The following is a 26,716-nucleotide window of genomic DNA, read 5'->3' on the forward strand; positions in this document are numbered from 1 at the left end:
GGAATTTATTCCTTCTGGTGGGTTCTTGGTCTCGCTGACTTCAAGAATGAAGCCGCGGACCTCACGGTGACTGTTACAGCTCTTAAAGGTGGTGTGGACACAAAGAGTGAGCAGCAGCAAGATTTATTATGAAGAGCGAAAGAAAAATCTTCCACAGCATGGAAGGGGACCCGAGCGAGTTGCTGCTGCTGGCTTGGATGGCCAGCTTTTATTCCCTTATTTGGCCCTGCCCATATCCTGCTGATTGATCCATTTTACAGAGCACTGATTGTTGCGTTTACAGTCCTTTAGCTAGACACAGAGCGCTGATTGGTGCATTTTTACAGAGTGCGGATTGGTACATTTGCAATCCTTTAGCTAGACACAGAACATTGATTTGTGCGTTTACAATCCTCTAGCTAGACAGAAGAGTTCTTCAAGTCCCCACTCGACCCAGGAAGTCTAGCTGGCTTCACCTTTCAATATAATCAGGAAGAGATAACGGATTCTGCACAACTAAAAAATGTCAAATCGCCTTAGCAATGCCCAACAAATATTTGTTTTCTGTGTCTCCTTTTGTGACTTCATAAGAAATCATGCATTTAATAATCTTGATAACATTGGATTTTAACATAAATGACATGTCACTCATATTTTTGTTTAGTAAAAAATAAAAAATTATAGATACAAAATGTAAAACAACTTCTATGAAACTTAGCCCAAGTCTAAGAGTATGAATACTGACTTTATTTCATGCAAGGACCTAGCTCAGAAAGTTTCTCAACTCTTGGTTACACTCATTTTTGCTTTCTTAGTCACTTAATTCTCTACCTTGCTCTATTACCAACTGCTTAAATACTCCATAGCGCTCCTGTTACTATTGAATCTTCTCTTTCCTATGTTTTATTTGAATTATTTGTTTTCTGCAAAGGTCATACTTTAGTAATTGTTTTTGAGTTTCAGTCTCTATATGTCTCCTAACTGTCAAGACAAAAAGACACCTGAATAAAACAATGACAAAAACAATAAAAATTATTTTGGAAGGTAACTGAGGAATATTTATCCTTGATAAGTCCTCCCAAATATAAATGCTGCTTCTTAAAAAATGTCTCTATTGTACAATTTAAATCCCCCTAGGTCATGACTTAATTTGTCTCTAAGACCTTTCCTCTCATAGAATTTTCTGAAAGGTGGAGATAATTGTAGAAAGCTCTACCCTTCATCCAAATGTTTATTTCAAATAAGTTCCTCTCTGAAAAAGGGAGAGAATACACTTTCTCTCTGTTCCAAAAAAAAAAAAAAAAAAAAAAAGTCTGCTTTCCTCCAAATTATCTACTTTCCTTGAGCATTCAGGTACAGACCATGCCAGTGCCCAGCAAATTCTTATAAACAAAAATCTCACCAAAGTTCTCTGGTTTTTCCTTGTATATTAGGATTCCCCCAGTCTATGCCACTAGCACAGATGAATTGAGCCCTGGAAATCCATGACTTAGTAACACACATGCCTACCCCTCTAAGTGCTACAGAATTTCTCTTTTGATGGAACCTCTCATACCTTAAAGGAATTATAAAATGTTATTAAATGTTTATTTATCTCCTCTGATTCAAGCAGAGAAAGACATTGATGACATTAAACCTGGCCTCAGAAGCATCTAGCAGAAATATTAGCTTCTGTGGATATATCTTCATTCTTAAACCCTGAATTGGGAAGAGATGTTGGAGTAGGAGTTTAATATCTATCCTACTATCTGTGGAGATGAGATTTTGAAACTACTGTCATACAGAGACATTGTGACTATTACACCTTGCTTGGGCTTAAACTGACACAGACACAGACACACACAGAACACACCGACACACACACAAACACACACACACACACAAACTCTATCAGGAATAGACATAGGAGTCAAACATATGGAGATCAAACTAGCAGCTTTATTATTTATAAAGCTGAGTTGGAGAACACCATAGCTGTGTTCAAAAACAGACTTACTAACATGCTGTCTATAAATCTAGGCCTTAGGACACCATATCCAAGAGAGTTCAAAAGATAGATAGATCAGATACATTTGCAAAATTATTCAATGCTTCATCCCCACCAGCCCTGATATTGTAGCCTTGCTACTCAATGTTGCCTGTCATTAAGCAGCATGAACATCAACTTCTGACTCCAACCAAGACCTACTGAATCAGAGCCTGTGTGTCAGCAAAGTCCATGGGGGATACGAATATACATTAAACTGTGAGAAGTGCTGCTCCAGATGGTGAGAGATGGGCTTCCAGTGTTTCCCAAATATTCTCAAGACTCTTCCTTGGATATTCTGAAACAGCAAGATGGGTCTTGAAAATCTGCATTTTAAAAATCACTCCAGATCATTGTTATTATCTTGGGAGTTTGGAAAGAATAAATTGGTGCTTCTGAAATGTTAATGGTATATGAACCACCTCAGGGTTTTGTTAAAAAGCAGGTCCTGATTCAATAGGTCTAGGATCAGCCCTGATATTCTGATTTCTTCTTTTCCTGTAATTGCAGTCACAGTATGTTGCACAGGCTGGTCTCAAACTTGTGGGCTCAAGTGATCCTTCTGCCTCAGTCCCCTCAGTTGTTTGGGATTGCAGGCATGAGCCACTATGCCCAGCACCCTGAGATTCTGATTTCTAAGAAACTTACCGATGATAATATTGATGCTCATCCACCAACTGTGTTTTGACAGGTGGGGATACTCACCACTATACTAACGAGGAAGACAAATCACATTTCATAGAATCGTGCTTCTTCCCTAGCAGCAGGAGCCCAGCAAACCTTTTATATAGATTGTGGGCAGGAGAGCTAGGGACAAGGTAGAACCACACATGCTCAGCAAAATATCCTCTACTGAATACATGCTTCACTTCTGCTCCGCAAATGAACAGGTCAACAGGGCTCGGGAGAGGGGCAGAACTTATCTTCCCAATACTGTTACCACTTGGGGAGTGAAATGGAAACACTTTAGAAATATAAGGCTTAGGAGAACACTGTTCTGGACTCATGGGCCCAACAATTCACTGATGTTACTGGTCTCTCAGGGCAGGAGGCAAACAGTGAGATAGGCACCTTGAGGTCCGCCTCCAGCACCAACCTACTGCCCTGTTATATAACCTGGCACTGCTGGTGAGCATTGCCCTTTGCCTCAACATGCTTCTGGAACCAGACCAGAGCAGTTCATGAATCAAATAGGTCCAACTGTCCAAGAGGCTCAGCCTCCTCCCCAACTCATTCTTCATCTTAAATTAGACTCAGCCACTTTGCAAACACAGCTCAGCCAAGGTAATGTATTGAGTCTACATATTATCGTAAAGATACAATAGTAATAACATCCATAAATACAATAATAGTAATAGCAATATGTCCCAAACTTCAATATTAACCTTCCATCCTTTAGTTTTTAGAGAAAAATTAAAATCCAAAGATTAACTCACTTTTCCTCATAAAGATCAAAGTAAATTCTGAATTACAAAGTTAACATTAAAGATAAAGGAATTTCCAGCCAGGCATGGTGGCTCATGCCTGGAATCCCAGCACTTTGGGAGGCCAAGGAAGTCAGATCACCCGAGGTCAGGAGTTCGAGACCAGCCTGGCCAACATGGTGAAACCCCATCGCTACTAAAAATATGAAAATTAGCTGGGCGTGGAGGCATGTGTCTGTAATTGCAGCTACTGGAGAGGCTGAGGCAGGAGAATTGTTTGAACTTGGGAGGCAGAGGTTGCAGTGAGTTGAGATCACACCACTGCACTCTAGCCTGGGCAACAGAGTGAGACTCAGTCTCAAAAAATAAAAATAAAAATAAAAAAAGACAATTTTCTCCAAATTCTTGAGCCCCATCACTTTAGAGCCACTGAATTGAAACCTCTGAGGACTGAGCCAGAAAATTTGCATTTTGAACAAGTCCTGTGAGGATGGTGACATTTTGGGCTGGGAACCACACTAGAAATACTGCATTAGAGGGAGCCAAAATGGTTTACCTAACAAAACATGAGAGCCTTTCTTTTAAGGCAAAACAAACAAAAGCAGAAGCTATGCTTTTAGTGACACGAGGCTTTACTGGAACTAAGAGCTTTCCCTTCCTTAATGACCTAATTCCTCCCTCAACCATGCTGCTTCCTTCAGTCAGCAGCAAAGCCCCATTCATGGCACCCAGGCCTGTGCTGAACGAAAAATAAATCCATCACCAGTGAACAATGGCTTCCACTTCTGTAACTGGAAAAAGTTGATCTAAATCAAATGCATTAAACTTTTTAGTTTAGTTGCTAAGTGAATGCTTGGGTCCATTTCAAAAGGTTATCTAGCTCATGCACCTTCTTCTGGGTTTATAGATGCTAATAAATCAGACCTCTATTCAGATATATGATTTGAAATCAAATGGGAAACAATAATTTTTAATACTGATGTGACAAAGCTGGAATAGAAAATGCAACCTAGATTCATAGGGAAAATAGGATTTCTAATACATACACACCTCTTCCCAAATCCACTGGAGGTAGAATCTTCCTCATATCTGTTGAGCATCAAGAGCTGGAACAAAAAGAAAGCTACACTCCTACCCTGCCTCTACATGGCCCTGAAACATTCCTCTAGGGTCACTGATTAGAGCCCATCAGAACAGGAGCAAAAGAAGGTTACTGCCTTGTACATGTGGATAAATGGGAGAGCAGTGCCTTTCTCTCAATATCAATTAAATGAGCAAATTATTCGTTTGCCCAAGAGAAGAGTAAAGAAGTCAGATTATTTTCTCCATATCTCCTCCCCTCCTAGGAAGGTTAGTGAAAATTCTTTCATGGAAATAGGAGGAAAGAGTAGAAGAGTTCCAACACGTCTTTTTTTCTTTTTTTTTTCCAGAGCCTCACTCTGTTGCCCAGGCTGGAGTGCAGTGGCGCAATCTCGGCTCACTGCAACCTCCGCCTCCTGGGTTCAAGTGATGCTCCTGCCTCAGCTTCCTTAGTAGCTGGGACTACAGGTGCCTGCCACCACGGCCAGCTAATTTGTGTACTTTTAATAGAGACGGGGTTTCACCATGTTGGCCAGGCTGGTCTCGATCTCTTGACCTCGTGATCCACCTGCCTCGGCCTCCCAAAGTGCTGGGATTACAGGAGTGCGCCACCGCGCCCAGCCCTAACACTTCTTAAGAAGCAAGAGAGGGTTAGAGGGACGTGTATATTTTTAAACCAGAGCAGCAATTAGTCCCCTTGGTTTGATTACATTTTAGTGACTCATATATTTTGTTAATTGATTTAACCCTAAAACAAAGACATGGGGTTTATTAATCTGTTTTGAAAAAAAGTAAGGCTTTATTTTAATCTTAATGAGCCAGTCTTTTGTCCATAACCCCTCTTAAGCTCAGTTTGTAGCCACCCAGCAATGCCACATATTAGAGAGGGAGCCTTAGCCATCACTAAGCCAAACATGACCCATTCTTCACTCTTGGACATAACTGGTTCAAGGGTTGGTGTCTTGTTCAAGCTAGATGAAGTTTGCTCCCCATAAAAACTGAAAATTAAAACTTGATGTCAGACTTAATCTGGTTCTAATCTTCAAAGGGAGGTGTTAGTCACCATATTACAACAGGCAAATTTAATCTGTATTGAGAAAGAATAAAGTAGACACAGAGATGAGTAGATGGAGAAGGCATTCCAGATCTTTATCTAATGTCAACTGAAGAATCACAAGGTTCATCAATTTGAAATGGAAAGCTTTATTTCTCATAAAGGGTTGCAACCTGCATTCTGGCCATTTCATACGCTGGGAATCATAGCAACCGGCAGAAGCCGAGATTAAACACCTGAAGGAAGGGGTAAAGGGAATGAGAATTTATGCTGAGCATGGTGGCCAAATGTACATATTTAATAGGTTATAGGAGAAATCATGAATATTTATAAAAGGAGAAACATGCACACGTACAACCGAGAGATGCATGCCCTTTCATGGGTGGCATGTTCAAAAAATGGCAGCGTTAGCATAATCTAAGGGCAGAGTTTGGGGCACACTAATGTTGAAAGGTGAAGCAGAGGACATGAAAACCCTCAGTGCGCAACTGTGCATCCTCCACAGACTGGCCAGAAGCACTCTGTTTTTCGTGGTCTCTTATCAGGAAGGAACGCTGGTCAGTTGCTCTATGGAGACAAAAATGGGGTGCAGCAATCTGGCAGTTGGCTGAAATCAACGGTAGCGTGAGTCTTTCAAAAGGACTGTGTTTTTAACCCTTAGGCAAGAAAGCCTGATGGCGGTGAGCATGGGACAAAGAATGATGAGATGTGTTAACCTCTCGACCTGTGAGGCTGGGAACTCAGTCTTAAGGTTTCTCTGGTGTCCCTTGGCCAAGAGAGGGTTTATGCAGTCAGTTAGGAGACTTCGGATTTTATTTTTATTTCTCACTAATTTTTTTCTGAGATCTGGGTGCATCCTTGCTCTTGGTTTTCATGTAACACCTATAACATTTACCTTAAACAAGCCAGTTTCTCTTACTTGAAATAATAAGAACACCCCTAATACACCTACTTCCAAATGCTTCCGCCTCTGTGTCCTCCTGTTTCCCAAGCTTCTCCAAGCACATGTGCATAAGCTGCTTGATATCTCTATGTGATTATGACGTCTCTCTCCCTTACTGTCACTCTATTGCTTCTGGTTCATGATTTGTTTCTTTTTAAAATAAGGCATAGGTTATAATAATTTCTTAAAGGATTTATTTTTTCCTTGTAATTCTTTTTAAGATAATACATAATGCAGAAAAATGTTAGACAAAAATACATGATATTTTATTATGTTCAATTCAGCCAGCCCTCACATATGAAAAATAGGCTCTGTTCTAGAAATTAGAAAGATAAAAAGGAAATTGCAATCGAATTGTGAGGACAAGTGGATACAAAACATAGGCAAACTAACAAGCATAGTACAACAGAATGAATATTATAAATAAACTTTGAACACAACGCTATCACAAAGTAGAAAAGAGAATGCCGAATTCTACTTTGAGAGACTGAATAAGACATCACCGAGGAGGTTAAATTTGTTCTAGGGCTTAAAGTGGAGGTAATTGTGTAAATACAGTTACAAATCATGGAAAGTGCATATTTATTAAAGAAATGCTGGCTGCGCTTAATGCTAAATAGTTGGACTGAAGCCAGCTTGTTAAGGTCCTTAGTAGGATGATGATTTCACATTCCTGAGGCAAGGAGAAGGCATTAAAGGTTCTAAAAGACAGGAATAATACCATCATACCTATGTTTTAGAAAAATAACTCCCAGAGGAATGTGAAACGTGATTATTTACATGTGCTATTCAGAGAAGGGACTTTAGTTTAAAGGCTTTTGTAGTAATCATGGTAAAAGATAAGTCCCACCTAAGTTTAGAGGGATTAAGGTGAAAGATGGATCAAGAAACATTTTGGAGGTTGAATTGGGAGACTTATTTGTAAGACCCACTGACTAGAAGGGCATTGGTGTCTAGAGGAAGAGAGGGCTCCAAAAATATATAGTGGTATCATCAGAACAAACAAGGTCACATTCCCCCATATGAAGGCATGCTTTTAGCAGATCTGCCACTCTTAGCAGGATAAAGATGTCGATAGAAACAGACATAGAGATAAAGAGATAGATGGCATACATACAAAGGTAGATACAGATATAGACATAGAGGAAGACAAAGTTATAGTTGTTATTGCATAACACTTTGATAAAGCACTGAAAATTTCTGCAAACGGCTTAGGTACCAATATTTTTCACCAACTGCAGAAACCCCTACCTGAACTTAAGCAATTCATTCCTGTGACTAGACTTATATGTATCTGCTTGGAAGCATAGCTATAATGCAAGGTAGTGGGTAAAATAAATATATATATATAAGAATATATATATATAAATAATATATAAATATATGAGTATATATATGAATAAATATATATAAATAATATATAAATATATAAGAATATATGTGATAAATAAAAAATATATATTTGTCTATATATAGGGAAATATATATATATATGGAAAATATCTTGTAAACTAATAGAAATACAAGCTTTTGTTAGTTGAAATTATTTTACTTGGAACACTTAGGTCTCAAAATACTACAAACATAAAGGGAAAGGCTTGACTTTCCTAGAGTCGTTTAACAGGCATAGTACCTGTAATTACTGAAATGTTACCTCTAAAGTTTTCATAAGGAAAAGTAGTCACATATTTCCTCAACATATTTAAGGCAAGTGGAAAAATAAAAATATATGGAAATTATATTGTATAGTAAATACACTGTTCATCAGAGCAAATTTACAGACTATTGGTAATCTGTGGCATTTATGCTGATTTCCCCTTCATTAAAATTAATGAAGCAAACTGTCTCTTCTGTGTAGGAGGCAAACACAAAATAAGTTATATTTTCTGACCTTGAAAGTACCATTAAGTCTCCTAGGAGTGTCAGTACAGGCCTCATGCTCTTCTGCTGTTTAAGATTAATTGTATCATGTGATTTCCTCAAAGTAGCATTATAAAAAGGAAACACTGCATTTTCATCTTTCTGTTTTATACAGAGGGCAAAAAATCCTTATATCCCCATGAATAAATAGTTTATCTTCTTCATGTTGTATTTCTTTTAATTATGGAGAAATTTGATTTTTATCTAATACAACTAATATAAAGTGTTATGAAATCTAAGATTGTACTTTGGTATTCAGAAGAACTGGAGTTAGAACACTGTGTAATTTAGTTGGTTTTTGAAAATGTCTGTTTGCATCAGCTGTAACAAAGAATAATAATGGTTTCCAACGGTTGACTTGAGGACTAAATTTAAAAAGTGTGTGTCAGTCCAGTATAGAAGAATGATGTTGGACCAATTACATAACCTGTTGAGATCTGAAATATACTGATATATTCAACTATATTTATTGGGTGCCCACTATGTGTAGGCCATGGTGCTAAGCTCAGAGAACAGAGTGATGTATCACAGTGTTTACTGTTATTGAGGGAGACAGTCAATGTAAGAGTCAATTACAATGTAGCTTACTAAATACCAGTATAAGATAAATAATGGGTACTGTAGGAAAGCACCTAACTGTACTGGAGAGGTGGAAGTCAGGAAATGCCTCCTAGAACTGAACAGGTGGTATGTAGAAGTTAGCTATATGAGGAAAGGACAGAAACCAACAATAATGTTGGCAGAGGAAGAACTTTCATAAAAGCCAAGATGTTCAAGCCAGGCGCGGTGGCTAACGTCTATAATCCCAGCACTTCGGGAGGCTGAGGCTGGCGGATCACGAGTTCAGGAGATCGAGACCATCCTCGCTAACACGGTGAAACCCCGTGTCTACTAAAAATACAAAAAAATTAGCCGGGTGTGGTGGCGGGTGCCTGTAGTCCCAGCTACTCGGGAGGCTGAGGCAGGAGAATGGCGTGAACCCGGGAGACGGAGCTTGCAGTGAGCCGAGATCGCGCCACTGCACTCCAGCCTGGGTGACAGAGCGAGACTCTGTCTCAAAAAAAAAATAAAAATAAAAATAAAAATAAAAAGCCAAGAGGTTCTTACCTCCTGGGAAGGACACGATAGAGGAAATAGGGATAAAATGGGGTCATTTTGGCTAGAAGAGTTTGTGTGACAAGGGGAATATTAAGAGAATAGGAGGGAAGTAGAAAGGACCAGATCAGAAGGGCCTTCTGAAACCTATATAGGGGTTGAAACTTCATCTTAAGGCAAGAAGAGTCATAAAATTGTTTACATGAGAAAGTCACATCATGGGATATGAGAAAGTTTGAGGAAGTTGAAGATAATCGCCAAAGGTCACTGAAGTGATAGATGGTGGTATTGGATCTGAATGAAGAAAATGAAGATAGAAGACAGCTAAAGTTAGGAGAAAAGGGAAGATTTAAGCACCGGAAGATTGACATTGAAAGCCAAGTGTACAGAGTGAAACAGGGAAACCATGGAAACTAGAGGAGGTCGTCTTCAGAGAGCAGTTCTGTGAATGCACTACTTTGGTGGAGAAGTCATTTCAATTGATCAGAGGAGCTGGAGTGTGGCCCATGGGAGCAAGTAGTTGAACAGAAGTTGAGTTGGTCATAGCTGGGATCTGGAAGCAAGCTGTAAGGTAGTATAAAGGTAGTAGAGTTGCCTGGAGTTGCTAGGGCATCTTGCCATCATTTCTTTCATACAATTTTCCCTGTGCAGGTGTTTTGGTTTTGTTTGCTGGTGGTTAGTTCTTTGTCACGGCAAATTCTGAAATTCAGAACTGATTCAGATCATAACCCCAGTTAACAATAAATTGCTACTTGCTCCCAGTTTATATCTTTCCCATGAGAAGTGTGGGAGGAGAAGGTGTTCCTCCAGAAAGCATAATCAAGGTACTCCTGAGTCCCCTGTCTTCATGCCATCACTTTATTTTAAAAGCTTCTATTTCTACAACATTAACGGAGGAACAAAAATAAACACTTTTGAATCAAGTGTTTTGCAGATAAAGATAATCAAAGTAGTGGTGAACCCAGGGAGTAAAGGCATTAGAAAGAGGAAAAGATTCTTTTGAATTAGAACTTGAGATCATCTAGCATCTCAGTGTTTTCTTATTATGTTATACAGGTATAACAAAAATAGAGCAATGTCTCATTAGCTGAACCCAAATATATATATCTTATTACTGTATAGGAAAGTGATGTTAAAATCCAAAGCAAAGAGCCTGATTTATTTTTTCCTTTTCAAGAGAAAATGTCTACATGGTAAATACAAACTGCTCAATTGAATATAATGATATAAAACCATATATGTCAATATTATCCACATTTATAACAGATTAAATAGAATAACTAGAATAAGCCCTAAATAGAGAATGGGAAAAATTGAGTCCTTCTCCTAGAAAAGGACAAAAAGCAAATGTATTCTAATCAAAGTGACTTTATATACCATTGCTCCTTAATGTGTTACTGCATTTTGGTATGAAATATTTCCAAAGAGTATACTTGTCAGAAAGTCATCTTATATCTTCAGGGGAGCAAATGATCCATGCCATAAGTTAGAGTTAAGCATTCATATATTTTTGTTACATAGTATGCACCATGCAACAGAATTATTTCTCCTCTATAAGAACATCTTCATCTGATCAATAAATATTTTGGATAAGGTACACCATGATAGGTACTGTTCTGGAAACCATCCATGAGGTAAGGATGGGGAACAGAAGTAAACTTAGTATTGACCCAACTCTAAAGGCTATCCCAGGTGAAACAACCTATGTATTTATGTATTATTCCCAGAGGGTAACCAACACTAGACATAAATAAAAACTAAATTGTTAGCTAAGCAAAGATGCTAAGCAAGGCAGATGCACAAAAATTAAAACAATTAAGGTAAAATCCCAAATAACTAGCACGAACCTGGTTATTTACATTTTGTTATAAATTGTGCCAATCGGGATGAATCAAACTCAGTGGAAAACTGCTAACCTTAACTCTCCTAAATTTAGAAGGTCATGGCTGGTTTATTGCATAGAGAGGTATCATTAATCTTAATAGCTTCTATTGCTTTTCTCTCTACCCAGAATATTCAAATCAGTTAGTCAGATAAAGGAAATGAGGATCTTGTCTTTCTCAGAGAAGTCTAGTCACACAAGGGAAACCAGTGCAATATGTTTGTGTTCTCAACTCCATAGCAGGAAACTGAAAAATGCTTTACTTATGCAAGCTGCTCACGCAAGGCAGTATCCAGGCCACGAAGATTAGATTATTGTAACTCCCTGTTGGCTGACTTGTTCCATAAGGCCTTACATAAACTCCAGCTGGTGAAGGACAAAGCTGCCAGGTTCCCTCTGAAAAGGGCAGAATTAATCAAAATATATTTCTCCCTATCTGAAATCCCAATGTTAGCTATTGGTTAAAAAATAAAGTAGTGTCTTGATTTTCAAATTACTCTTTTAATTCAAGGGGTAATATCTGGCCCAACTCCAATGTGCTTTTTACAATCTCTTAAAAATTTATGTTTCCTGGCCAGCTTCTGAATTCTGCTGAAGAAAATCTACTTCATGTCCCAAGACCGTTTCAGGGCTTTATGAAACAAGGGTATTTCTATAATCTTAACCATGTGGAGTTCTGCTTTGATTACAATGCATTAGGTTTAAAATACATTGATTTAGATAAAACTTTATAGCAAGTATTCCTCAGAACAATATACAATGGTGTGATTGTATTTCTCATTACCCACAGGTAATTAGACATTTTCTTTACAGATTGGGACTTCAAATAATATTTGATCTATACATTCCAAGTCATTGAGCTAAAATCAATTACTTGGAGTGTATGGATCAAATATTCTTTAAAGAGGTATCAGTTAGCTAGCATGCAGAAGCATACACATGGGGACACATACACCCACAAGCTATTTATCTTTCCAAGCTCTAAATGCAACAGAGAGTTATATGAATTTTTGCAATCAAGTCTGCTCCCTTGGTGAGTAGCCAAATCAAACTTTACTAACTGAAAGCAAAACAAATTAAAAATGGTATAAGAATTTTGGGTATATAACAATACAGCCAAGTGTGTAATGTTTATTAATCAGAGCTGAAGATACAGGTAAAAAAACTTTGTAACACTTGGCTGGGCGCAGTGGCTCACACCTGTAATCCCAGCACTTTGGGAGGCCGAGGTGGACAGATCACTTGAGGTCAGGGTTTCATTGGAGACCAGCCTGGCCAACTTGGTTAAACTCTGTCTCCACTAAAAATACAAAAATTAGCCAGGCGTGGTGGTGGGCACTTTTAATGCCAGCTACTGGGGAGGCTGAGGAAGGAGAATTGCTTGAACCCAGGAGGCAGAGTCTGCAATGAGCTAAGATCGTGCCACTACAGTGGAGCCTGGGCGACAGAAGGAGACTCCGTCTCGAAAAAAAAAAAAGAAAAAAAAAGTTGAAACACAAAAAAGTCAACGAAAAACTTGATCTATTCACACTGAGAATTCTAAGAAAGTCCAAAGACTATTCTAGAACTAGAGGCCTGCTGAGCCTCTTCAGTGGAACAGTTTCCATTCAAATTTCTTTCCAAGAGGCCATCAGTCCAGAAGACTTGAATAGACATTTAAAATTTTAAAAGCTTTCCCTAATATGAGAGGGAATACGAAGTTACCCCTTCAATATTCCATTGCCAGTAGAGCCAACGATGTTCTTTCTTGGAATTATGATAAAAATGAAAAAATAATGACAACATTGGCATCAACTTAAGGCCAAAGATAAGGATCCACCATCTATTGAAAACCTATTTTATGTAAAATGTTCTGCTAAGCACTTTATATGCATTATCTTATTTATGCTTTATAATAAACTTGCAAGGTATATGTCATTATTTTGCTACTTTGTTTTCTTCCTTTACTAAGTCAAATATTGTAAACATAAAAATATATTAGGAAAAATCAGCATAATTAAATATTTTCTGCAATACATAAAACTAATCATTAATTTCTAATATCATATGCTATTAATATTTTGAACAAGTAGGCAGATTCCAGAAACAAGTCCAAACTTGTAGAAAGCAACCAGTCAAGCATAATTTTTTTTTACTTTTCATCTTTGCTCTGAAGGCAGCAACACTTGCAGGAGGGTGCAGAGTGGCTACAGCCTCAGGAATTAGCTAGATAATCTTTCTAGGTTAAAGAACATGGGAAAGAAGCCTGTAGCAACCAGCACTGCCAGAGAGTGGTGGTGGAGATAGGTATGAGGAGGGAAACTCAGAAAAAAAAATGAGCCAAGAAGGGGAGTCAAATGACTGAAAAAAATGAGTCAAGTATATATTTGACCCATGTGTTTCTGTTCCTCAATTACACATTTACCAGTCGGACGTCATGCAGTCTGAAGTGAGACTTTAATTACCATGTACCCTAAGCTGAGAGTTTATAATTGGAGTCCATCCAATGCAATTGCCTGCTAAATCAAAAACGTCAACACTCTTCAGGGGACTATAGCAGAATCCAGAGTCCTCACAACCAAACGTCGCAATACAAAATACAAAATTACTCAATATATGAAGAACCAGGAAAATTGACCTACTCTCAATACAAACAAAATCAAGAGAGGGTAATCCCAAGATAATAGCAAGTATTGAAATTTTTAGAGAAAAACTTTAGGGTAGCTATTATGATCATGCAAATTAGGCAAGAGAAACTTCATTAATAATGAATCAAAAGTGACTACATTTTAACGGAGAAATAGAAAACATTAAAAAGAACCAAAGTAAATTAAGAACTGAAAAATGCATCTCAAAACACACAAATAACAACACCAGATAACCCTAATTGTAGAATAACAGAATGGTGATGACAGAGAAAGAGAGTGAAATTCACAATGGATTAATAGAGTTTATCCACCTCAGTAGGAGAAAACAAAAATGAAGAAAACATGGACAGAACCTTAGATAACTGTGACAGTATATTGAAATGTCTGATGTAAATATAATTGAAGGTGCAGACGAAGAGGGAGAATGAGGCAGAAGAAGAGAGAGAATGAGGCAGAAAAAAATGTTTAAAAAATAATGGCAGAACACTTCTTAAATTTGGTTAATGACTTACATTAACAGATTCAATAAGCTCAGAACATCCAAAGCAGAATAAATAAGAACAACACATAGATGTATCCAAGCTAAACTACTGAAAACCAATGAGAAAGTGAAAATTTTCATAGTCAGAGAACAATGAAATACTGCATTAAGGGAACAAATATTTGAATGAATAAAGATTTCTCAAAAAGTATTGAGGCCAGAAGACCATGGTAAATATCTCTAAAGTGCTGGTAAAAAGAAAAAAAGAAAAGAAAGAAAAAGAAAAATGGAAATCCAGAATCTTGTGTCTAGCCAAATAAATTATCCTTCTAGAATAAAGGTGAAATAAAGGTATTTTCAGATAAATAAAAATTAAGAAAATTTTCCATTATACTATGCTGTAGGAAATGCTATTAAAAAATTAAAGTTGACGGACACGGTGGCTCACGCCTGTAATCCCAGCACTTGGGGAGGCCGAGGCAGGCGGATCACGAGGTCAGGAGATCAAGACCATCCTGACTAAGACGGTGAAACCCCATCTCTACTAAAAATACAAAAAATTAGCCAGGTGTGGTGGTATGCACCAGTAGTCCCAGCTACTCGGGAGGCTGAGGCAGGAGAATCGCTTGAACCCGGGAGGCAGAGCTTGCAGTGAGCAAAGATCGCACCACTGCACTCCAGCCTGGGTGACAGAGTGAGACTCCAACTCTAAATAAATAAATAAAAATATAAGTTATTTAGCTGAAAATGAGAGCAGAGTGAAATTCAGTCCTTGAAACACTAATACAGATCATTGGGAAATTTTGATATGTGAATAAATATAAACAACATATTTCCTCTTATTTAAAATGCATGTGTTGTTGAAACAAAATTTATAGGATCATCTTATGGGATTTATAATGCATATAGATGTAGTATGCACACCATTTACATTATCAGCGGTGATGGAAGTGGTAAATGAATCTTTAAGGTGCAAAGTTTTTACATTTATGTAAAGTAAATATTAGCTTAAGAGGTAAATTATTAATTTCTAAAGTAAAGTATTAAGTTTTTTAACCTTTCAATTTATTTATTATTATTTTTTAAATAGACCTAATCTTTTAGAGCAGATTTAGGTTCAGAGAAAAATTGTGCTGGGTTCCCTATACCGTCTATCCCATCACATGCACAGAGCTTCTCTTATTATTAACATCTTGCTTTAGTGTGGTACTTGTGCCACAACTGATGAACCAATATTGATACATTATTATTACCCAAAGTCCACAGTTTTCATTAGAGTTCATTCTTTGTGTTGTATAGTTCTCTGGATTTTGACATATGCATAACATCCTATGCTTACATTTATAGTATCATACACAATAGTTTCACTGTCCTAAAAACCCACAGTGCTACACCTATTCATCTTTTCTCCTTCCCCCTGAAATTTTGGAACTAATGATCTTTTTACTGTCTTATAGTTTTGGGTTTTCAGCATATAACAGAATTGAAATCATACAGAACATAAAGATTTTTCAGCTGACTTCTTTGATTTAGCAAAATGCACTTAGTGTACCCCAAAATCTTTTGGTGGCTCAATAGTTCATTTTTTTAAATAGACTTTTTAGAGCAGTTTTAGGTTCACAGCAAAATTTAGTAAAAAGTTCAGAGATTTCCCACATACAGCTCAGCCCTTTAAAAATTACTGAATAACATTCCATTGTACTAATGTATCACAGTTTATTTATCCAAGGACTTATTGAATTGTATTAGCTCACAGTTCTGTATGTTAGCAGCCCAGATGTGGCTTAGCTGGATTTTCTGTTAGGGACTTCAAAGTCAAAAATCAAGGTTTTCCCCAGACTGAGTTCTCATCTGGAGATTCAGGGGAAAAAAAATCCACTTACAAGCTTACTAAGATTGTTAGCAAAATATCATTTCTTAGAGTCTTAAGATGAGGTCCCCTTTCCTTGCTGGCTGGCAGCCATAGACTGGCCTTAGTAGCTGGGGACTGCCCAGGTTCCTTATTACAAGACCTCCACCTCTTCCACACCAGCATTGAGAACTTTTGTCAAATCCTAATCACTCTTTGAATCATTCTGACTTCTCTGTCAGATTTAAAGGGCTTATTTGATTTGGTCAGGCCCACCCAGATAATTTTCCTGTTTTAAGGTCAGTTGATTTGGGATCTTAATTACATCTACAGAATCCCTTTACAGCAACCCTTGTATTAGCATTTAATTGAATAATTAGTAGAAGGCATGTACATACCAGGGGCTAGGACATTTGTGAGCCATATTAGAATTCTACTAAACACACCATATTAATAGAATAAAATAAGCTATTTCAGTAGAAGCCGAAAAGCATTTTAATGCAACATCCATTAAAAATTAAACATATCAAAATAATAATTTTATTTTAATTCAAAATTCATTCACAATTAAAACTTCTCAGTAAATCATGAAATAAAAGGAAATTTATTCAATCTGATGAAGTTTTCAATCTGATAAGGTGTTTCTACACAAACCCTATAGCTAATATTATACTTAACAGTGAAGTTTTGATCTCCTAAAATCAGGAATAAGGAAAAAAATATGGTATTTCTCATTTCAATTAATGTTACGCTAGCATCCCTAATTATTACAATGAGGAAAAAAAAAACAGACAGAGGAAGAGGGAGAGAGAGAGAAAGAGAGAGAGAGGAAGGAAAGAAGGAAGGAAGGAAGGAAGGAAAGAACGGGGAGAGGGAGGGAGGGAGGGAAGGAAGGAAGGAAAGGAAAGAAAGGAGGGAAATTATTTCCAGTTTTGGATGATATGATCTTAAAAAAAAAAAAAGGGAATCCGCAAGGTAATTAATAAAAGTAATAATTTAGCAAGGTCACAAAATACAAATGTAATACATATAAAATTTTTATTTTTATAAATAGCAAATAATTGGAAAATATTTTAAAACAATCCTATCTTAATGGCACAAATGAAAGTTAAAATATATTACTGGGTCATTGAACTTATTATGTCTCTAGAAAAATTAGGAAATAAAGCATTCTTATTTTGGCAATCTCAGGAGTACAGAATCTCTGAAAATTTATTTAGTTTTGGAAAACTGAAATACTGTTATTCACACTTTCAGAGTACTAATAAATGGTGGTATCTTGTTAGAGGTTGTTTTTCCAGTCTCTCTTGAAAAAAGCTATGTATCTATCCCAGTTTCTTTATATGGGTTTTTATTTATTCAATTTAAGTACATTCAGCATGGTATGACCATGAAAAAATGCATAACAACAATGCATAAGCTAGTAAAAAGACAGTTGGAAGAGGGCAAAGATACAGACTAATCATTACTTCCTTCTCCCAGCTTTTCTACCAATAGATTGAGTTCTGGTTATGCTGTAGCTTCTGGGGCATCAAGACAGGACTATACGCTAGAACAGAACTTAAGAACTTTGTGAAACTTTACAGGCCAGAATTTGCAAACTATATTCCAAGGTTTGGGCTGACAGTAGATCATTCTTGATCCCGCTGATGGCAGACATTTAACCTTTAATAATGAACCCATTAATTCAATAAGTTAAGAATGAATATAGACTTATATAGTTTAATCCTTGTTTCTGTGGTATTGAACATCTTATAGTTATGTCAGCATGACATTACCATCAACAGATGCTTGCCCAACATACTTCTCTTTTTAGATACTGCTGTAAGTACTATTGACATCATCACAAGGAAAGGCCAATGGGAAAGTGAGCCAAAGGCTACAGAAAAATTATAAAGCTTTTCATTATGTCAGTCCTCCTAAAGCTGGTGAGAGAGAAAGAGAGAGAGAGAGAGAGATTGTGAGTGTGTGTGTGTGTGTGTCTGTGTGTGTGTGTGTGTGTGTGTGTGTGTGTGTGTTCATTCAGTATCCTGATGACTGGAAATCTATTTACTTCTTCACATATATATTAAAGTTGACATGACCTTCAAATTCAGAATTTTTCCAATATACTAGTAGCCTTTGAACTGCACACTATAGATTAAAAGAAAAAAATACAGAAAGAAATGGCCCTAACCATAACATTCAAGTTGATTTTGGTTTTGCAGTTTATTATTTGTTTGCTATTTAACTTACAGAATAAAAGTTCTTTTGAAATTGAATGAATAATGTTATGGTGTATATAATAAATACTGGGAGGAAATTGACATTTGATGCACAGAATTTTAAAGAAAATTTAACATTTTCAGGGATGCCACACTTTGAATATTGAACCATATGAGAACAATTGTAAAGATTATAATAAAAATAAGGTTTATAAATGGATACTATGGATTATATGACAGAATTATTCTAAATGGAAGACCATAAGAATAAGAAGTGAATAAAATTTATTAAGCACCTACTTAGCCAGGAATTGCGTTAACATTTCCTATATTAACAAGATGTTTCACTTTTAATTGAAACATGCCTATAAATGTAGTGAAATTATTTTAGTAATAAACTTAAATGTTATATTTAATGTGATTAATTTTTCCTTGAAAATGTATTTATGCCACCAGTTCCATTTCAACATCTTGAGGGGAAAACGGCTCTGACATGTATGGAGGAAATTATGTAATCATTAGAGGAATAGACTGGGGACAGCCTGATGGGTAAAAGGGAGGTGGTGTGACTGGTAGAAGAGAAGATTATGATATTTCCTTTCTACCTGGTAAATAATGCATTTATTCAACAAAAATGTAGTGGATACTTACTCTGCATTCAGTTTTGTTTTAGCACAGTAGATACAAAAATGAAAAAGACAATGTATAAAATTTCTGGCTAGTATTCAACCTTGAAAAAGAAAATAGAATAATTTGGAATATAAAACCAAACGAGAGCTAAAAAGTGCTCTTTCAGCTAAAATATGACCTGTCACATATATCAGGAATCTGTCATTAATATTATGATAGTTTTATTTGGTCATGGAGAATGAGAGAAGAGATAGGTTAGCTAGTGCAGAAATAAAGAACACTAAATACCAGTTCTCATATGGACTGAGCTCTACGCCTTGGAATAAGTCATTTTATTTTACTGAACTTCTTTTTCATATGCATTGTGGGAAAAATAATATTTACACATTTACCTTCCTAATAAGAGCACCTTGAGGCATAATGCAGAGTTTCTAGATTCAGTGGAATAAAATCAGAATGATAATTGAAGAGGTTGTGAGACTCAGGGGCCAGGATTATTCACAACGAGGCTGTATGTAGTTAAATTTTGTAATTTTATATTTCCCAAATGTAAACATTGAAGACACCATGCCTTTACATAGCAATAAATGAAAATCTGTGATATAAAAAGTTATTTTGAGGAAAACTGCTATTATTTATTTATATTTAGAAATTATTTGAAATAAATATCAAAGAAAACTTGATGAAAAATTTAGTCATTTCCATGTAGCAAAATGAAACATAAGTATTAAAAAAGCAATGAATTTAGTCATTATGCTTTTTAAAAATATTCTAGGACTTCACTTCCACAGGCTGGTGGAATTATCAATTCAATTTCAATGGATTTCAATACAGATACATATTATGCTGGCTATTCAACTTGACAAATATCATTTTATAGAGACCTTTCTTTTGCTTTGGGTTCTCTTTGTTATTATACATAAATATCAAATTATCTACTGACAAAATGTATTAAAATTGTCTAGAATTACTTAACAAACATGTAAGCACTGATCTCATAGGATTGTTTTAAAATGAGAAAACATGAATGAAGATACCATTGAACAATAATGTGTATTCTATATATGGTAATTGTCAAATAAATATGACATCCAAGACCTCTGCTAAGTGCTTGAGCAAAAATTTCAGCATGTCTTCTCAACCATCAGCAATATATGTTTTCTATATTTTCAGATAGGTAGGAAATGAACGTATGTTTTGAAGCTTTTGTGACTAATCTTCTACTCACCTTCTCATGCCAAGTAAAATATAGATGGCTGTTGTTGTCAACAAAAATATACTAACATAATTGATTAATGAAGAATTATAGAACTCATTATTGGATTATAATTTACAATTTTGTTCTTTTCTATTAAGTACAATAGAGTTTGCAACATATTTATCATATATGGCATTAAAAGAGCTTTCTAGAACTTTAAGTTAGATTGAGGTACAGAATACTCACTAGGCTTAGTTTCATTCACCAATAAATGAAGCTGGTTATTATGCAGCTTTATTTGAGGACTGTTTTCTTATAAGTTTTATGATGATGTAAGTTACTTGAGTATACATTACAATAGAAAGCACTATTTAAAAATAAAATAATTATTAGAAATTCAGAGTAGTTTTCTGTTATATGTTAGAATGCAAAAGATTGAATTTATTCATAAATATAGGCTAATCATCTAGTCAAATCACCATTATTTGACTATGAAGAAATAATCTTTAGTAAATGCTTATTGTAGATCTTTGAATACTAAAATTGCTAACAAGAAACAGAGGACAAAATATCAATAAAAATTTCTAGAAGAAAACAATGAAATATTAATAACTTTGGAATATTCAAAGATATATTAGGACACAAAAGATTAAGTGTACAAACTTGATAAATGGTACTTCATTAAAAATAAGAACTTGTGCTCTTCAGAACACATCATTAAAAAAAGCCAAGGAGAAAATACTCTCAATACCACAATCTGACAAATGAATTGTATATAAAATATACAATTTTTTAATAATTAGGAGACAATTTAAAATGTACAAAATATTTTAAAGGGAATACATGTATGGCCAGATGTGGTGACTCACACCTGTAATCCTGGGACTTTGAGATGCCAAGGTGGGCAGATCACTTGAGCTCAGGAGTTTGAGACCAGCCTGGGCAACATAGTGAGAACCTATCTCTACAAAAAAAAAAAACAAGAAAAACACAAACAAACAAAAGTAGCTGGGCCTGGTGGCACGTACCTGCAGTCTCAGCTACTCGGGAAACTGGAGTGGGAGGATCGTTTGAGTGAGGTGTGGGTGGTGGGTGCAGAGGTTGCAGTGAGCTGAGATTGTGCCACTATGCTCCAGCCTGGGTGACAGAGTAAGACCCTGTCTCAAAAAAGAAAGAAAAAGAAAGAAAAGAATTACATGTATGGCCAATAAGCACATGGAAAGATTCTCAGCATCATTAATTGTCAATGAAATGCAAATTAAAACTATAATAAGATGCCACTACATAGCCACTAGCATGGCTAAAATTAAAGAGTGACTAGTACCAAGTGTTGATAAATAAGAAGTGTAACTGTCATACATTGCTAGTGAGAATGTAAAATGACACAACCATTTTACAAAATAGTTTGACAGTTTCTTATAAAATTAACCACATTTTTAGCTTTGACCTTGCAGTTCCACTCCTAGGTATGTACCAGATAGAAATAAAACATGTATCTAAACAAAGACTTGTATGTATAACAACAATTTTACAAAATAGTTTGGCAGTTTTTTATAAAATTAGCCACCGTCTTAGCTTTGACCTTGCAGTTCCACTCCTAGGTATGTACCAAATAGAAATAAAAACATATATCTAGATAAAGACTTTTATGTAAATGCTCACAGCAAGTTTATTACCATAGATGGAGCCAATAATATACCTGAAGAGCTTGATATAACAAAAAAAAAGTATGATATAACAAAAGAATACTAATCAGCAATAAAAGTGCAGTGTAATAACAAATAAATTTTGAAAACACTTTTCTGAACAAAAAAAGACAGACATAAAAGATGATATACTGTACAATTTTATTTATATAAAATACAAAAACAGGTAAAGTTAATCTGTAGTTACAGACAGCAGACAGACTTGTATTTGGCTGATAGGGAGGACTTACTAAAATAACTATGAAGGAACTTTAGGAGGTGATAAAATATTTCATATCTTGATTATTGTGATGGATATACAACTGTATACATTTGCTAAAATAATACAATAACTGTACTTTTAACATGGGGACCTTTTATTACATATAACTCATCTTTTGATAAAGATTATTTAAAAAACAAATAGCAAAACAAAGTCAATAATATAGCATAAAATTATAGAAGAAACTGTGCTGGTCAAAAAATGAAACATTAACATTCTTCCCAAAATTGTTTGACATATTCTTCCACAGATCCATGGAAATGCCAAGAGTTCAGGCTAGTTTTATAGGCTAGAATTATTTCTTCTTGTTCTCCATGTATAATTTAGAACAATTGCTGAAATCTTCTGTCTTTCTTGACCAAAGTAAATATTTTTGTTGGTTGTGGTCAGTTGAGATGATACTGAGATTTAAAAAAATTATGAGAAATCCAAGTGAAATAAAAAGATACATATTCTTATACTTTCCTACATGGGCATTTGTTCAGTCGTGCCTGTCCTTGCGATCTTGTAGAAAGTCAGTGAAGTAGTAACATAGAGTCAAAGGTCAAGTCAAGATCATTCTCAAAGGCATGAAAAAGTCAAAGGAGACCTGGGGCTAAATGCTTCTGTAGAAAATTTTGTTCACTCCTTCCCATTTTTAAAGTCTTTATTCTCCTCTACCAAAGGAGAGTGAGGACAAAGAAGGTCTTCAGGAAGAAGACACAGTCTGGATGTAAGTTCCACTCCCTTTTAAGAGATTAAAGAAAATATTTCATCTAAGAATTTTTTTATCATTTCTGTTTCAATACTGTAATTGACTTATCCTAAAAGCATTGACCTCTCTAAAGCAGAGGTTTAACTAGGATCCTGGTAACTAACTTGGTGGAGGGGGAAAAACAAAACAAAAAAACCTGAAAATTACCTAATACATTATTTTAGTTTTCTATTCAACATAAAATTACCACAAGTTTAGTGGCTTATAAAAATGCATATTTATGATCTGACAGTTTCTGTATATCAGGAGTCTGGACACAAGTTAGTTAGGTTGTCTGCCAGGCCGGGTTCTCACCTGGAGGCACAACTGAAGAAAGGCCCCACTTCCAAGCTCACTCATGCCATTGCCAGAATTTATTTCCTTGTGGCCATAAAACTGAGGACCACAGCTTCTTGCTGGCTGTTGGCTAGAGACTGCTCTCAGCAACTTTTCCACAGCTTATTGCCATATAAGCCTACTAACACTGCAGTTCGCTTCTTCAAAGACAACAAAGGAAAAAGTCTTCGAAGCAGGTGAAGTCTACCAGCAATATGGAGTCCTTCATACTGTAATGTAATCAAGGGAGTGACTATTGCCATTATCTGGGGGTTAAAAGCAAGTCACAGCTTCTCTCCACATGCAAGGGGAGGGGATTAAATAAGGAGGTAGAGATCATGAAGGTGACTTTAAAGTCTGTCTACTTCAAACATACTGTGTGCTAGGCATGTCTTAACATTGTTTACATTGGCTGGGGCAATGAAAAACATTCAACAAGTGGTAATTATGACTTGAATAAATAAATACACACACACATACATGTATATTTCTTAACGTGTAACAGGGATTATGCCTTAGCAGGAAAGTTATTCAGTGTTATTTCCCATCAGTATCTAAACCCAGGATTTTTATCTACTGCTCCTCTGGCCTCCCTCCTGATGGATCCCTGTTGGTGCCAGGCAGGAATGGGCTGCCTAGGGATTCAGCGAGCTCCCAGCGCCTCCCTGCTGTCTCCTACACTCCTGTATTTCACTCGCCTCAGCTCTCTAACTCGACTCGGCTCCAGGTAAAGTTGGGAACTTTTCTGGCAAACAGACCTTCAGCTTCTCTTGTAGGGGTGTGTGTTCGGGAGAGGAGGGTCTCCCTTTCCCACTTCTGTGGTTGGGGCACTCACAGTATTTGGGGTGACTCCTGGGTCCTGCAGGAGCAGTCCACTTCCTTCAGAGGGTCTGTGGGTCCTCTCCAGTGTTTTATTGTAGTAGTTTCACAGTTTGAGGTCTGAGATGTAAGTCTTTAATGAATTTTAATTTGATTTTTGTATAAGATGAGAGATAGGGATGAAGTTTAATTCTTCTGCATATAGATATCCAGTTTTCCCAGCACAATTTGTAGAAGAGACTGCCTTTTCCCCAATCTATGTTCTTGGCATCTTTGTTGAAAACAAGTTCACTGTAGGTATGTGGATGTGTTTCTGGGTTCTCTATTCTGTTCCATTGGCCTATGTATCTGTTTTTATGCCAGTACCATGCAGTTTGGGCTACTATAGCTCAGTCATATAATTTGAAGTCAGGTAATGTGATTCATCCAGTTTTGTTCTTCTTGCTCAGGATATCTTTGGCTATTCTGGGTCGTTTGTAATTCCATATAAATGCTATGATTTTTTTTTTTCCTTTTCTGTGAAGAATGTCCTTGGTATTTTGATAGGGATTGCATTGAATCTATATACTGCTTTTGGTAGTATCAACATTTTTACAATGTTGATTCTTCCAATCCATGAACATGGAATACATTTCCATTTTTTGTGTGTGTCTTCTTCAATCTCTGTCATCAGCACTTTATAGTTTTAACCATAGAGATATTTCACTTCTTTGGTTAAGTTAGTTCCTAGTTATTTAATTTTATTTGAAGCTATTATAAACAGGATTACTTTCTTGATTTCTTTTTTCAGACTATTCACTGTTGGAATATAGAAATGCCATTGGTTTTTGTAGGTTGATGTTGTATATTGCAACTTTGTTGAATTTGTTTATCAGTTCTAATGGTTTTCATGTGGAGTCTTTAGGTTTTTTCAAATATAAGATTGTATCACCTGCAAACAAGGAGAATTTGAATTCTTCCTTTCCAATTTGGATTCCTTTTATTTCTTTCTCTTGTCTGATTGCTCCAGCTAAGACTACCAGTACTATGTTGAATAATAGTGGTGAAAGGGGGCATCCTTGTCTTTTTCCAGATCTTAGAGGAAAGGCTTTTAGTGTTTCCCCATTCAGCATGATACTATGGGTCTGTCATATGTGGCTTTTATTATGTTGAGGTATGTTTTTTCTATACACAATGTTTTGATGGTTTTTATCACAAAGGGATGTAAAATTTTATCAAATGTTTTTTCAGCATCAACTGAAATGATCATATGGCTTGTATCTTTCATTCTTTTGATACAATGCATCACATTGATTGATTTGCATTTGTTGAGCCATCCTTACATCCCTGAGATAAATCCCACTTGGTCATGATGAATGATCTTTTTGATATATTGTTGAATTTAGTCTGCTAGTATTTTGTTGAGGATTTTTGCATCAACATTTATCAGGATATTCACCTATAGATACTGACCTTTTCTTTTTTTGATGTGTCTTTGTCTGGTTTTGGTATCAGCGTAATACTGACCTCATTGAATGAATTTCCCTCCCCCTCTAGGTTTTGGAATAGTCAGAGTGGGATTGGTATTAGTTCTTTTATAAATGCTTATAAAAATTCAGCTATGAAGCCATCAGTTCCTAGGCTTTTTCTTTGCTGGTAGACATTTTATTATGGCTAAGATCAAGTTCAATGTTTCTTTGTTAATTTTCTGTCTAGAAGATATCTCCAAGGCTGAAAGTGGGTTGTTGAAGTCTCCAGCTATTATTGCATTAGGTCTATCTCCCTCTTTAGCTCTAATAGTATTTGCTTTATATGTCTGGGAGATACAGTACTGAGTGCATATATATTTACATTCATTATATTCTGTTGCTGAATTGACCCCTTTATTATTGTATAGTGACCTCGTTTGTCTCTTCCCACAGTTTTTGTCTTGAAATCTATTTTGACAGATGTAAATATAGCTATTCCTGCACTTTTTTAGTTTCCATTGGCATAGAATATTTTTCTATGCCTTTATTTTCAGTCCATGTGTATCTTTATAAGTGAAGTGTATTCCTTGTAGGCAACATATCATTAGGTTTTGCTTTTTCATCCCTTCAACCACTCCATGTACTTTGTTTGAGAGTTTATTCCATTCACATTCAATGTTATTATTAATAAGTAGGGACTTACTCCTGCCATTTTGTTATTTGTTTTCTGGTTGTTTTGTGGTCTCCTCTTCCCTTTTTCCTTCTTTCCTGTATTTCTATTAGTGAAGGTGATTTTCTCTGGTGGTATGCTTTAATTTCCTGCTTTGTGTGTGTGCATCCATTGTATGTTTTTCTTATTTGAGATTACCAGGAAGTTTGAAACTACTATCTTATATCTCATTATTTTAAACTGATGACAATTTAACACTGATCGTGTAAATAAGCAAGCATGCAAAAAGAAAACTAATAAAACTCTACACTCTAACTACATCCCACTAGTTTTTTACCTTTTGTTGTTTC

Source organism: Pongo pygmaeus, chromosome 5 (genome assembly GCF_028885625.2).
Source record: "Pongo pygmaeus isolate AG05252 chromosome 5, NHGRI_mPonPyg2-v2.0_pri, whole genome shotgun sequence".
Classification (NCBI taxonomy): domain Eukaryota; kingdom Metazoa; phylum Chordata; class Mammalia; order Primates; family Hominidae; genus Pongo; species Pongo pygmaeus.